Source organism: Triturus cristatus, chromosome 3_2 (genome assembly GCF_964204655.1).
Source record: "Triturus cristatus chromosome 3_2, aTriCri1.1, whole genome shotgun sequence".
Taxonomy (NCBI): Eukaryota; Metazoa; Chordata; class Amphibia; order Caudata; family Salamandridae; genus Triturus; species Triturus cristatus.
Window position 1 is genome coordinate 679,904,045 of NC_140584.1, and position 14,165 is coordinate 679,918,209.

Sequence of the window (14,165 nt, forward strand, 5' to 3'; positions counted from 1 at the left end):
GCTGATAATGTGTCGATACAATTTGTTTCAATGACTTCGGTGTCTGTCGTGACTGCATAAGCGGCCACTAACTTTCCTGTACTTGTTCTCATACATGAACCATCTACATAAAGTGTCAGGTCTGGATCTGGTAATGGGACATCTGTCAAGTCTTGTCTGGGTTTCGTCGTGATAGTAATGACTTCAATACAATCATGTGCCAGTGGGTCTGTTCCACTTAAGGGCAAAAGTGTGGCAGGATTTAATGTACTACAACGTCTGATTTCTATGTGTGGCTGAAACAATGTGAGTTCGTAACCTGTCAGTCGTGCTATAGTCAAGTGTTGTGTTTGTGTCCGGTTCAAGAGAACCTCTACTGCGTGTGGTACTTGTACTGTCAATTGATGTCCTAATACTATGGAATCGCTTTGTCTGATCGCTAGAGCTGTCGCTGCAACTGATTTCAGACACGCAGGAAGAGCCTGAGCTACGGGATCTAACGTGCTAGAAAAGTAAGCACATGGCTTGTGTGATCCTGCTTGTTCCTGCGTGAGTACTGACAAAGCAGTACCTTCACGTTCTGTAACAAAGAGTGTAAAAGGCTTACTGTAACATGGAGTTGCCAAAACAGGTGCCTGGCATAAAGCTTTCTTTAAATCTTCAAAAGCTTGTGTATGTTCTGGAGTCCAAGGGAGGACAGTCGATGTCGCTGCCTCCTGGGTTGTCAACTGGATGAGTGGTTTTGCTAAAAATGCATATTGGGGGATCCACTGCCTACAGTACGAAGTGAGGCCTATGAAGGCCCGTACCTCCTTTTGTGTCTTGGGTGGTGGCATGTTTACAATTAACTGGATACGATCAGGTGTGAGCTGTCTCCCCCATTTGGACAGCAAGTGCCCTAGGTACACAACTTGCTGGGCACAAAATTGCAGCTTTGAAGGGGACACCTTGTGCCCCTTGTCTGCTAAGAAATGTAAAACCGTCAGTGATGCTTTTTCACATTCGGGTTCGCTTCGGGCGGTGATCAGCAGATCATCGACATACTGAAGCAGTGCAGTGTTAGCAGGCATGTGGATACTGTCAAGTTGTCTTTTCAGTGCTTGGCTGTAGATGCTAGGACTTTCTGTAAATCCTTGAGGTGCGCGTGCAAATTTAAAACTTCGTCCATTTAAACTGAATCCGAACAAATATTGGCTTTCCGGATCGATTGGGACGCTGAAGAAGGCGTTCTTGAGGTCAATTACAGTAAAGAACGTTGCCTCTGAATCAATAGCTGTCAGTAATGAAGAGATATCTGGGACCACGGGGTATTGTGGTACAATACATTTATTCAATTCTCGCAGATCAATAACTAATCGATATACTGGGGGTGCTTTTGGATCAGTTCGTTTAAGAATCGGAATAATCGGAGAATTACATACATTGGAGTCGGTTTCTACAACCACTCCTTGTGCAATGAGCTCGTCAATGATTTGCAGTAAAGCCATTACAGCATCTGGCGGTAACTTGTATTGTCGCATTCGTGGTAGTACCACTCCTGTTTTGAGTGTAACTCGATATGGTGTAATGTGCATACAACCCACATCAGTGGGGCCTTGTGCCCATAAGTGTGCAGGTAGATTCTGTAACCGGTGATCCATGTCTCTTGACACGTAGTGACCTTTAAAGTCACGCAAAAATAGTCGTACTCCGTCCGGAGAACAGCATATTATAGCTCCTAGAGCTTTCAATGTTTTTATACCTAACAAGTTTTCTGGGCATGATTTCGTAAGCAATAGATCTGTAGTTCGTGTCAATGGACCGACTGTAAATGCAAGTGGTTGCGATACTTCGTTAATAGTGGGCTTTCCTGAAAAACCAAGGGAAATATTTTGTGAGCCTTAGAGGGGTGCCCCTGGGACTTCATCGTGACTTATAGTTGTTCTGCTTGCCCCTGTATCGAGTAGAAACTTTCTGTCTTTCCCTAATACTTGACTCTGCACATAGGGACCCTCTTGATCTACAGGAACCTCAATAAGGGGTAAGCCAACTTCCCTCTCTAGGCTATTTCATGTGTAGCGCTGATACTCTGGATAGTCATTTTGTGCATACTGGTACATCTGTTGTGTCGTGTTTTGTGTTGCGGCAATAGGCTGTGGCTGTGGTTGTGGTACGGTCTGTTGTGCAGCTTGCATAGGCTGTATACTCTGAGGTACTTGTTGTTGGATCTGATCCTGTCTAGGCGGACGTGGTCTCTCCTTGGTTTTACCCGTGGAGATATTATGTTTCAGAACTGCACAATCGTTTATATAATGACCTGGCTGTTTACAATAGTTGCATGTCCCTTTAACGGGAACCGCTGAATTACTGGACTGTGTCGCACCCTTTTTATGACCGTCAGCTGGAACAGACTGAGCGACAAGCATTTTCATTTTCGTGTCTTTTATACGTCTTGTTTCGTGTTCTTGTTCTTCTCTAATTCTATTCTGGTGATACTGTAACATTTGTAACATTTGTGAAGGAGTGTTAGCTTGCCAAGTGCTCTCAACTTTCAATACTCTGTTTTTAACCTGCGGCAGTGAATTCTCGACTAGTTTTGTTACAAAAAGGTGTGGATATGACTCACTATTTGCTTTCAGGCCGCTATTAATACCAAAACATTTTTCAAATCGGGAATAAAAATCACTAGTGTCTTCATCGGGTTTCTGTTTACAAGCTGAGATTGCTCCCCAATCTTCCTTTTTCGTAGTTAATAAACGTGGCAATACTTGCACTAATAGACCTGGTAATGCTTTTGTTTTGCCCCCAAGCCCTACGCCTGCAGTTCGGTTATTTTCTTCATTTTCTAATGCGGTCCAATCAATCTTCTGTTCTCCCACCTCCCACTCTTTTTCTTTGAGTTTCTCATAAATACCGGCAGGCAATAGTACTTTCAATATTTTCATAATGTCAGGATAGGTATAATCACCCATGAGTAACATGTCCTTCAGTTCACGGTGAAAACCTGCTGGATCTTTGTCATGGCTGGGCACTAATTTTTTCATTTCCAATAGTTCTATTTTGGTTATGGGCGTGTACACAAACACGCGTCTAAACGTATTGTCGTCATTCCTGACTGGGTGTACTTCGCGTAAGGGGTTCTGTCTGTCTATGTGATACGTTTTTCTTTCCACGGTGGGAACTGAAACATGTTCTGGGCATACGAAGACAATGTACTGGTGCCGATATTCTAGAATTTCTTTAATTAAATCAGTACCTGAACCTCTCCATTTATTCATGAGTAATTCTATCAGTATATCAGGTAGGGGACCAGGATCGGAGTGTTGGCTTCTATACAATATAAGGAGGTGTTGTATCATGTATATTCCAGCTAAACGCTGTTCATCTGGGGTAAGATTCAGAAACGTGTGTGCTAGCGCATCATCACTGTATTTTTCAGAACTGTCAGCCCATTGTACTGCTGACCTGGCTAATTCTTGTTCATCCATAGTATCGAGCATATGATACCCCCTTCGGTCTCGGAGTAATTTATCAGCAGCCTGGAATAGGTGTTCAGGGGACCTCGTATTTAACATAGGGGCTTGAAAATTTCTGTTACATTCTGGACGTATCGGACGTATTGGATCATTAAAGTATCTGGTATTGTTAAAAGATCTTCCCCTACCTACATAAGCTATCGTTTCTAATTGTCCCGTGGACATTTCTGATTCTTCCTCCTCCTCTCCCTCTGATTCAGTTTTGTCTGCCTCTAATCTGATTTTATGTATTCGTTCTACTTCTTTGCGGATCTTTCGGCACATAGCTACTATACACTTTTGTTTATCATGTTTCCCTTCTGATATATTCTGACCCCATCTGGTAAGCACTTGCATTTCATCCTGATCTACCTCAGGCCTATCTCTGTTTCTGATCAAGCAGTTTATGAGGAAGCTTAACAGTAGTTTCTGTATATCTACTTTCTGGTATTCCATGGCTTTGTCAATACTTTCAGGGCCTCGCCCTGATTGGACAAAGTGATATATATTGTCCAGATGAGCAACCATTCCTGGTAGTGTCATTAAATATGTGGACGCTCGTCGTATACGTAGTGATGACAGCAGCATTCTGTCATTTTTACCGGGCACTGGATCATATCTACAATCCACAAGATGTTCCTTAAACCTATCGGATCTTGCTGTTTGAGGTGTATGTTGGTATGCTAAATCTCTAAAGGACAATTTATTTCCTTGCGGTGGCGTGGAAAAAATCGCTGTCGCACCTCCTGTCGCACCTTCTGAGGTGCTAGGCGCGAAAGGATTTGTTGAATGTAAGGTAGACACGGTAGATGTAGGAAGAGTGGTAGTAACAGATGAAACTGTTGGAATGTGAGGAGGAGTTTGTTGTTGCGGAGTTGGGGGCGGATGATCTTGGGGTTGAGCACCATCGACAGGTGGTGTGTGTGGTGGAACATTAACATATTCGGGAGCTACATCGTCTAAATAGGAAGAAAGGAAAATATCTTTTGCGGTCTTGGGATGTGCTTTAATCGGGAGTAACGGAGGTGGCAGATCTTTCGGTATCTCCAAAGTGGCCTTAGGCAAACCCTCGGCCAGAAGAGGATACATACCATTCATAAGAGTGTTTCGTTGTCTGTCTACTTGTTCTGATTTTACTCGGGTACCTTCGTCAATTAATATGTTTTCTCGGGCCTTTTCTGAATCTTCCCTACTTTTCTCTTCCTTTCTGAGCGCTTTCTCTGTGCGCCTATGCGATTCTTTACGCCATAGTTCAATGGCATCTTTCTGTGACTGTCTGGCTTTCTTTTTCCATAACGCTTCTTCTATTCTCATGATGCAATCTGCATCCCATGTTCCAGCAGCGGGCCATCTCTGACTCTCTGCCAAATCCTTGGTGTAGTCCACCCATAGATCAAGATATAATACGGCATCTAGGCCATGTTTATGGTACATAAAGTACCCTGGAGTGTCCCTAGGTGGGATGGGAACAGCTTCCTCGAGTATCCCTTTTCTAGTTTTTATCTGTCTTAATTTTGAAAATAACGGCATCTTGAACCTTGTTCTTAATTCTTACTCGGTTTTTGAACACAATAATTACAATAAACACGATAATGAAGATCAAACAATCACTCATACCACGACATTTAAAACATATCAAAACATTTTAGAACGAACAATAATAATTAGAATAAAACTAGTTAACTGTATAATACTAAATATACTGTATGTACTGCTAAACAGTACAGATACACTGCTAAAACAGTGCAGACCAGGTCTGTGTACCCAGACCCGTCTTGACCGGCACAAACTAATGTGCACGTCTAGATGCGTCCTCAGCAACGGTACTCACCGGGAAGCACGGAACGGAAGGCCTCGGAAGTCTGGACTGGACTAGTTCAAACTGGACTGGACTCGACTCGTGACTTAGATACTTCGGAACTTCGGAATCTGGTGGGCCTCTGTATACCTCGGATCTTGCTCTCTCAGCTAGGCTCTGGTCGGGATTCTCTGCACTCCTCACCGCCTCGTCTGGGTGTTGATCGCAGCCTCAGTCGCCCCCGTTGGCCTGAGGGAGATACAGGAAATCCTGCGGGTACGCGTAATTGTCCGTCCGGCTGTGGCAGGAGACCGGGTCTGCAACGCACCTCCGGCGCGTGGGGTGTGAGAGGTGTCCCTGTTCGGGCGCCAATTATGTGGTAAATATTTAAATTACCTGTACTATTTTTATGCGGTAAAATTCAATAAGAATAACTCAGTAAAATAAGAGGCAGAATCCGTGGTATTCGAGGGTATAATAGGGTATTTATTCCTTACAAAGGAATGATGGTTCGAACCAGGCAATCGAGTTCCGTCACCACGAAGGTTCAGGAAGGGATCAGCAATACATTATAGACAAGTAATAATATATATATGAAATGCATTACAGTAAGACAGATGCAGGAGGCGTAACAGCTGATAATACAGATAAGAATACACATACGTAATGAAAAAGGCGTAATAATAGGCGTGCATAGAGGCGTATACTAAAAACGTCATTATGATGGTGACACAAATGGGTGGATCCATAAGAGAATCCTGCAAAGTCAGCAAAAATACATGGCAGAGATGCGCGCGCAGCCGCATGACGTGTGATTGACGTGTAACTAGAGGGTGAAGGGAACTTGACATTTAGCCCTACATGAGGAGACAGAAGTCTGGGGTGTCAGGACAACCTAGTCCTAAATCATATCTAATATCTTGTGTTTAAGGAACTATATTATCTGGAAGGAAAGGTCTTCTCGGACAGATCCTATTCTATACTGACTGTAAGTGCGTGTACAAGCGTCTAAGTGTCTACATGGGATGCGAGGGGGCATGGGCCTACCATGGTAACGAGAGTCATGAATTACTTGCACGGAGACAGTAAGGCCGGGCCCTTTGCTCTGCAGCTAGAGGGATGTTTACCTAAGCTATTTAGACAGGAATGCATTTCTCGCGGAACGGAACAGATAACTTGAAGGCTGAATACAGTACAGTTTGGCAGGCAACAGGCCGGGCTAGGCACCGTTAGCCGCGCAGGAAGTAAGACAAAGTTCATGGATACAGATGCAGGTCCAGGCTGGAGCATTCAGAGGCAGAAGCAGGAAAAAGCTCGATGGCAGAATTCAGGGCCTACCTTGCCAGAGCTGGAAAACGTGAAAAGTATACCATATAAAGACGGTGGCAAGGCATACTTAGGAACGGAATATCTGGCCCATTCATGGCAGATATGAAAGAGTACATATTAACGTTGGACACAATTGTATTTGCGTCTTCATAGCTTGAAGTGGAGGGAACATACATGTACTTGTAGCATGTACATGGAGCCGTTGGGGTCTAGATAGGGGACACAATTGACCATAAAAATTCATATTTCCTCACTGGTGGACTGCTATACCTCCATCTTCCCCTCTTTTCCCTTCTCAGCAGGAGGACTGGAACCTAGAGACCACAACATTATTTTCACCGAAGGGAGAAGAAAGCGAGGTCGGCTCCTTTAACTGGGGCTTCCAGTATGACGAGGCCCGGCCCCCGGCAGATGTCAGTGCGTATCCGACGATAAGACCGGGAGGAACCAGGGAGTCGGTGTGTATCAACACCGGAGTGGAGAAAGGAGACGGGGAAGCTGAAGCGGTTGCGACGCATCCAGGCGAAGACGAGGAAAGCGGGAGAGACGGAGGGACGAGACCATCGGGAGCCGAGGCTGAGCCAGGCGGCCAACGTCCCCACATGTCGCCGAGCGTGGCTTCCACAGGTACGAGACAAGGTCTCAGGGTGGGTTGGGAGGCGGGGTCGCCCGAATTCATAAACAGGAGCTCCTCGTACCCCACAAAAGTCACCCGACCTGTACTGCCTTAATCCCGTGCACCAAACACTTTCACCTTCCTCTTCCCATCATGCTTCGTTTTTGGTTAAGACGTGCACCAGAGTGTGGTGATCCCTTCACTCCCTGGTCCTAGGATTATGTATGGTCGATTGGACACCCTCCTGACACATTGTTTCTTAGTCCCTACATGCCCCTTTGCCACGGCCAGACTGCTGAGACAACTAACCGGACCCTGGGAGGCAGAGACAAAGTCCACAGGAGGGGGCCCAGAACCACCCAGCACCACGGATCCAGCCAAGTTCGCCGCGGAAAGACTGTCCAGTCGGCAAAGACGTGTGTTTGGAAAAATAAAGCCCTATTTAACTAGACCTGGCCTCCGTTATGTCACTACTACCCCGCCACACATTATTAGAAATATCAGTTATAGACCTATCCTTATGTAAGTCAGTTCTATCTATCCGTTTAGTCGCATGAGTACCATAAATCTCTTCTCTATTAGTCTTATTTTCAGTGTGATTTTCTACCTTTTCAAATGTTACTCTAAATGAAATCATTATAGCTAATACGATCCATAGAAGCATAAGTAATCCTGTACAACAACAACACACCTTGCACCATCTTCGGAGAAACCCACATGTAGGTTTTCTACCTTCTGTGTTTGCCATCTCGGAAATGATCAGTGTCTTTTGACTTAGCCTCTTCTATTCACAACAAAAAATAATTCTAAACCCAAGGCTCTAAGAGCCTACTTGGTTCTTTTGGTTATGTGTCTCATCCGGTATTTCAATTACTCTGCATTTTTCTTTCTCGTACTTCAATCTGGCATATTGTCGTAAATAAAATATTACGCTCTCTGAATTTCAGAATATCAATAGGATCATGCATAAAGCAAGAGGCTGAGTCTGTGGTATCAGGTTCAAAAAGGGCTTTATTCCAATAACTCAAGTCATAGGGAGAATATTACCATCACCACAAGGGATCTGGAAGGGTCTCAAAAGTATTCTCAAAACATTATTCACAGAGTACAGTATATATACATCTCCATAATGTACGTAAGCGAAAAGAGCAAAAGAGAATGAGATAAGAGCATGTGGGCGTGTAAGAAGGTGTGAAGGTGGGCGTCCTAGTGGGCGTTTACTTGATGATAATGGGTATTTTGTCATAGGTGGGTGGATACCTGGAGGGGTTTGCATGATCTGCTGGAATTGTACTGGAACTTTGCCTTACTTGTGTTCAACTCGAGCATGACGTGGTGTAACTGACGTGGGGAAGGGTTGCTATGCAACCGGGAAGTCCGGAAGTGAGGCCTTCAGTGAGTGAGGCCTTCGGTGTCAGGACGACCAGCACATCTTGTTTTATCTGATATCTGATGTCTGGAGCAGGGACTGATTTGTGACATAGGTTGCCCATCACCAAGAGCCGATGTGGCATCTATTTCTTCATTTACTTCATTTACTGCAGAGGCCTTACATGGGGGCTATGGGCTTTTTACTGACGTGAGCTTTGCAATCTCACAAACAGAGACAGTAAGGCTAGGCTTTCTCCTTTGCTGATGGGTTATGTTGATCCCTCCTTCTCCAGGCAGGAATGCGGCTCTGTAGGAGTAAGCAGATAACCGTGCTCAATACTGTCTCGGCACCTCTGACAGGGCCCCTTTGGCTGAGGCCCAAGTGTGCAAGGCCAAGGATACGCAGCTGCAGCTGAGGCCTGAAACCTCTTCTCGGGTCTGGCTGAGCCACAAAACACGGGTTTTTATGTGGTGCAGGAAAACATGATGAAAAACGTGTAGGCCTCGATACAGATTTGTCGTTTCTCTCATGGGAGACTGAATGATGGCAGGCCACGTTATAGTATAAGCATCATGATAGACAGGCCATGGAGAGGAAATGCATAGGTTACATGCATGTGCACATAAGCATTGGGGGGGGCACATGGGGACACACATGCCTCATAATTTTTATTTTCCTCATTCCCTCCTTGTTCCCTAGTGAACCCCTTATGTAACATCTATTTTCATGAGACAGTCGATCTGTTCTTGCAGCCTTATTTTTCCATTTTCAATGCTCTGTAAATGGGGATGTGGAACACATGCAGTAGCACACAGGCCGCAAATGGCCGGGCCACACTGCAGACATAGGCAACAACTGAATATTATTAATAGTACCAACCCACAGACGGTCAACACTTTCCATCCCCATGCCGATATTAATCCCCAGAGCCAACTGGACCATGTCCACGTGCCTGGGTCTTGATGTATGCTTTGGGCAATCTTGTGGAGCCTCGTTATTGCTTTGTATACAGATGGTGCGTTATTAGGTATGAAAACGCAACAGCTAGAACCGATGACCCTACAAGCCCCGCCCCTATCCGCCAGGATGACGTCAAGAACAAGACGATTCTGAAGAACGACCAGTCTCATAGCATACTGTTCCTGGGTCAGATTCCCCAGGGCCGATGCAGTCACATTAGCAACTGTTTCTAGAATCCTTGTTAACCTTCGGATAAGTTTACTATTCTGGACGGGACCTATGAAGAAAAAGAATCCTTTGTTGAAATCTGTATATTGCTCCCAAGCTGTCTCAGTTTGGTCAATGCCAGAGGCATCGAGCCCTCGTCTGTGTCTGACAAGTGTGAGCCGAAGATCTTGATGATAGCTCGATGGGGCCAAGAAAACGGGTGGTAGAAGAAATGATATGTAGCAAGTCCCACCCCAGTCTAAGGGCAGCTGCACATAGGCTGTCTGGCCACAAATAAAGTAGGTGTGTCGTGATGCTCTGAAATAGGACTTTCCTTTGTCTTTGAATACTATTATAGTATCACACTCACTGTGCCCCAAATGTACTGAGCCTTCTTTTCTGACACACAAGTTCCCTTTCACTGGCAGAACAGTAATTGAAGATGGACCTGACATGTGTAGGGGCTTTACGTTCAACACTATGAAATGGAGGGTCGCATTTCCTTGCAGATACTCTTCAGTTTCTAGATCTGTACCTTTCATTTGGGGAAGACTCTCTTCATCTGGGAAACATGCTTCGTTCATGACTTTATTCAAGTTACCCCATACCCACTCGCCCCTACAATCCTCCTCTTGACATTCTTTGGCATCACTGTTGATGGATGTCATTAAGGCAAACCATGCTCCGCAAGAACCATTATGGGAGAACGGAAAAGGGAAAAGAGGCAACACTCCCTTTACCTTCTGATACGGGGGAAGTCGGCCACAGACCCAGCAGTCTGTACCGTTACTAGTCTGATGTGAATGGTGCAGCATCTGAATAAAAGTATTGTTGCGCAGAGCAAGTCGATACGATAACTCATGGGATGGCAGATCACTAAATGTGTGTTTTGTGGTATCATTAGACGAGGAGTGTAAGAGTGAAGCAATAGGAGGAAAAATAGCATGTAGGATTAAGCTGATACATATTATCGTGATACACAGAAGAGATAGAAAAATCAAAGTAACTATACATCTGCCACGTAATATTTTACAGTATTTGCTTTTCATCTTGCTCTTTCTCTCGTTCGCTTTGTTCGAGATCTTATGCAAGCCAGAATGCATGTTCAACCGCTTCACCACCTAGTGGACTTAATCGATCAAACGGGTTCTGACTTATGAGATCTAAGTTTAGCTTTATACTTCTGCTGCGGAGTCTCCTCTAGTAAAGGGGGCTCAAAGTCCGAGCAGTCAGTGTTCTTTTTGAAAGTACAGTTATTCCCGAAGTAACGTTTACAATGATGAAGATGTATCCATCCTTTCCGTCCCTCGACTTTAACGGCAGTCCTTGTGGTTAGCAACACCAATTTCGGCGTCTTCCACCTCGGCTCAAGAGGGCTTGATCTATCAAAGTTCCGGATCAGCACATAGTCGCCAGGAGCGATCGAGTATTCTTTGACCTGGGTGTTGTCAGGGAAAGCGGCGGCAACCTGCGAACGACAAGAGAGTAGTGCAGACATCAAGGAAGCCAGGTAATCTGTCAGCAGGTTGCTATCAACATCAGTGATTTTTTTAGGCATTGGAGTGCCCCACATATTCGGTGGTCTACCAAAAACCACTTCATAGGGAGATAAGCCTGTTCTAGAATGGGCTACCATTCGCATGTAAAAGAGGGCAACCGGTAGGGCTACCATCCAATCTACACCTTTGTCTGCGCAAATCTTTGCTAGTTTTATTTTTAAGGTCTGATTGTGTCTTTCTACAAGGCCTGCTGCTTCAGGATGTCGCACACAATGGAACTTCCAGGTATACCCTAACAGAAGGGACACTTGTTTCATGAGTTCAGAGGAGAAAGGCTGACCGTTGTCGGAATATACGACACGCGGTAATCCATAACGTGGGAAAAACTCTCGTACCAATTGTCTGGCGGTAGTTACAGCAGTATAATCAGGGACTGGATAGGCTTCGGTCCACCTTGATAATGAACATACTACTACCAGGACATATTTGTAACCTCTACATCTATTCATTTGGATATAATCCATTTGGAGGACCTCAAAAGGATGGTCAGGTGGATGGAATCCACCTTGTTCCATCGGAATGCCTTTACCTGGATTGAATTGGCAACAGATCATACATGTCCTGACCTTTTGTTTCGCTGCTGCACGCAGGTGCTTGTTGAACCATATATTCTATAGGCTGTCTAGCATTGCTTTCTCTCCTAAGTGTGCAGGACTATGTGCGGTATTTATGATCACTATTTATGATCACTTGTACCATCGAATCAGGAAGAAACCATGTGGATTTGCCCTTAGTCATCCAACCCTGATCAGTCAGTACCCCTCCTTGTTCCGACCATTTCTTTAGTTCGTCTAGAGTTGCATGTGTCTGTATGTCTTGTACATCCTTGGAAGGATCCCTAACTGTCATGGCTTTGGACACTGATGGTACCTGTGACTTTGTCATGTCTAGTGGGGTCTGAGCTGTCTGTTTAGCAGTTCGGTCTGCCAGATCATTGCCTTGGGAAATGGTATCTGTGGCTCTAGTATGTGCTTTGCATTTTAGGATAGCTATGGCTGTTGGTAAATGTATCGCTTCCAGAAGGGCTTGAATAAGGGGGCCATGCTGTATCTTGGCCCCATGAGAGGTCAAGAACCCTCTTTCTCGCCAGAGCACCCCGAAATCATGAACTACCCCATATGTATATTGAGAGTCGGTGTAAATGTTTACTTTCAGGTGCTCAGCTCTTATGCATGCTTGTGTTAGGGCGATGAGCTCTGCTGCTTGTGCTGACAATATGTCTATTCTTCTAGTCTCTATTATTTCAGTATCAGTAGTCACTGCATATGCTGCCACTAATTCTCCCGCCCCTGTCCTCATGCATGAACCGTCAACATATAGTGTTAGGTCAGGGTCTGGAAGTGCAACGTCTGTCAAGTCTTGTCTTGGCTTAGTCACGGTATGTATTACTTCAACACAGTCGTGTGGGGAAAGGCTTTCTGTACTGGAGGGCAATAGAATAGCGGGATTCAGTATGTTGCATCGTCTGATCTCTATGTGTGGTTGGAATAACGTCAGCTCATAGCCTGTCAGTCTAGCTACAGTCAGGTGTTGGGTTTGTGTCCGGTTCAAGAGAACCTCCACTGCGTGCGGGACTTGTACTGTCAGGGGGTGGCCCAGCACTATCGAGTCACTTTGTCTTATGGCTAAGGCCGTTGCTGCAACAGATTTTAGGCACGCAGGCAAAGCCTGTGCTACTGGGTCCAATGTACTAGAAAAATAAGCACAGGGCTTGTGTTTTCCTGCATGATCTTGTGTGAGGACAGATAGTGCTGTTCCATCCCGCTCTGTCACAAAAAGCATAAACGATTTGTTGTAATCAGGGATCGCTAAAACTGGTGCTTGACATAAAGCTCTCTTTAATTCTTCAAATGCCACAGTGTGTTCTTGTGTCCAAGGGAGGACTTTCGTACAGGCTGCCTCCTGTGTCGTCAACTGTATTAGGGGCTTGGCTATGTAAGCATACTGGGGAATCCACTGCCTGCAATATGAAGTGAGGCCAATGAATGCACGTACCTCCTTTTGTGTCGTGGGCTGTGAAAGACCTGAAATTAATTGTATACGCTCAGGTGTCAGTCTCCTACCCTCCTTGGATAGCAAGTGCCCAAGGTACGCCACTTGCTGTTCACAGAATTGCAACTTCGAAGGGGACACTTTGTGCCCCTTGTCAGCCAGGAAATGTAAAACCATCAGGGAAGCATCTTCACAATCATGGTCCGATCGTGCAGTGATGAGAATGTCATCGACATACTGTATCTGTGCTGTAGAGCTAGGCATATGAATACTGTCTAGTTGTCTTTTCAGTGCCTGACTATAAATGCTAGGACTTTCTGTGAAGCCCTGTGGTGCTCTCGTGAATCTGAAGCTGCGACCTTTTAAACTGAAACCGAAAAGATATTGGCTGTCCGGATGTATTGGAATACTGAAAAATGCGTTCTTCAGATCTATCACTGTAAAGAACGTAGCATTCGCATCAATGGCAGTCAATATCGAAGAGATGTCCGGGACCACAGGGTACTGTGGTACCACACATTTGTTTAACTCTCGCAGGTCCACAACTAATCTATATACAGGTGGTATATTGGGGTCAGTTCTTTTAAGACTAGGAAGGACCGGTGAATTACATATATTCGAATCAGTCCCAATCACCACCCCTTGTGCAATCAGGTCATCTATTATTTTTAGTAAACCCACTTCAGCCTCGGGTGGTATTTTGTATTGTCTAATCCGTGGTAGCACTACACCTTTCTTTAGGGTGACCTGGTGTGGTGTAATGTTCATGTAACCTACGTCAGTTGGGCCTTGTGCCCACAGGTGCTGTGGTACGTCTCGGAGCCTGATGTCAATATCTTTCATTACAAAATGTCCCTTG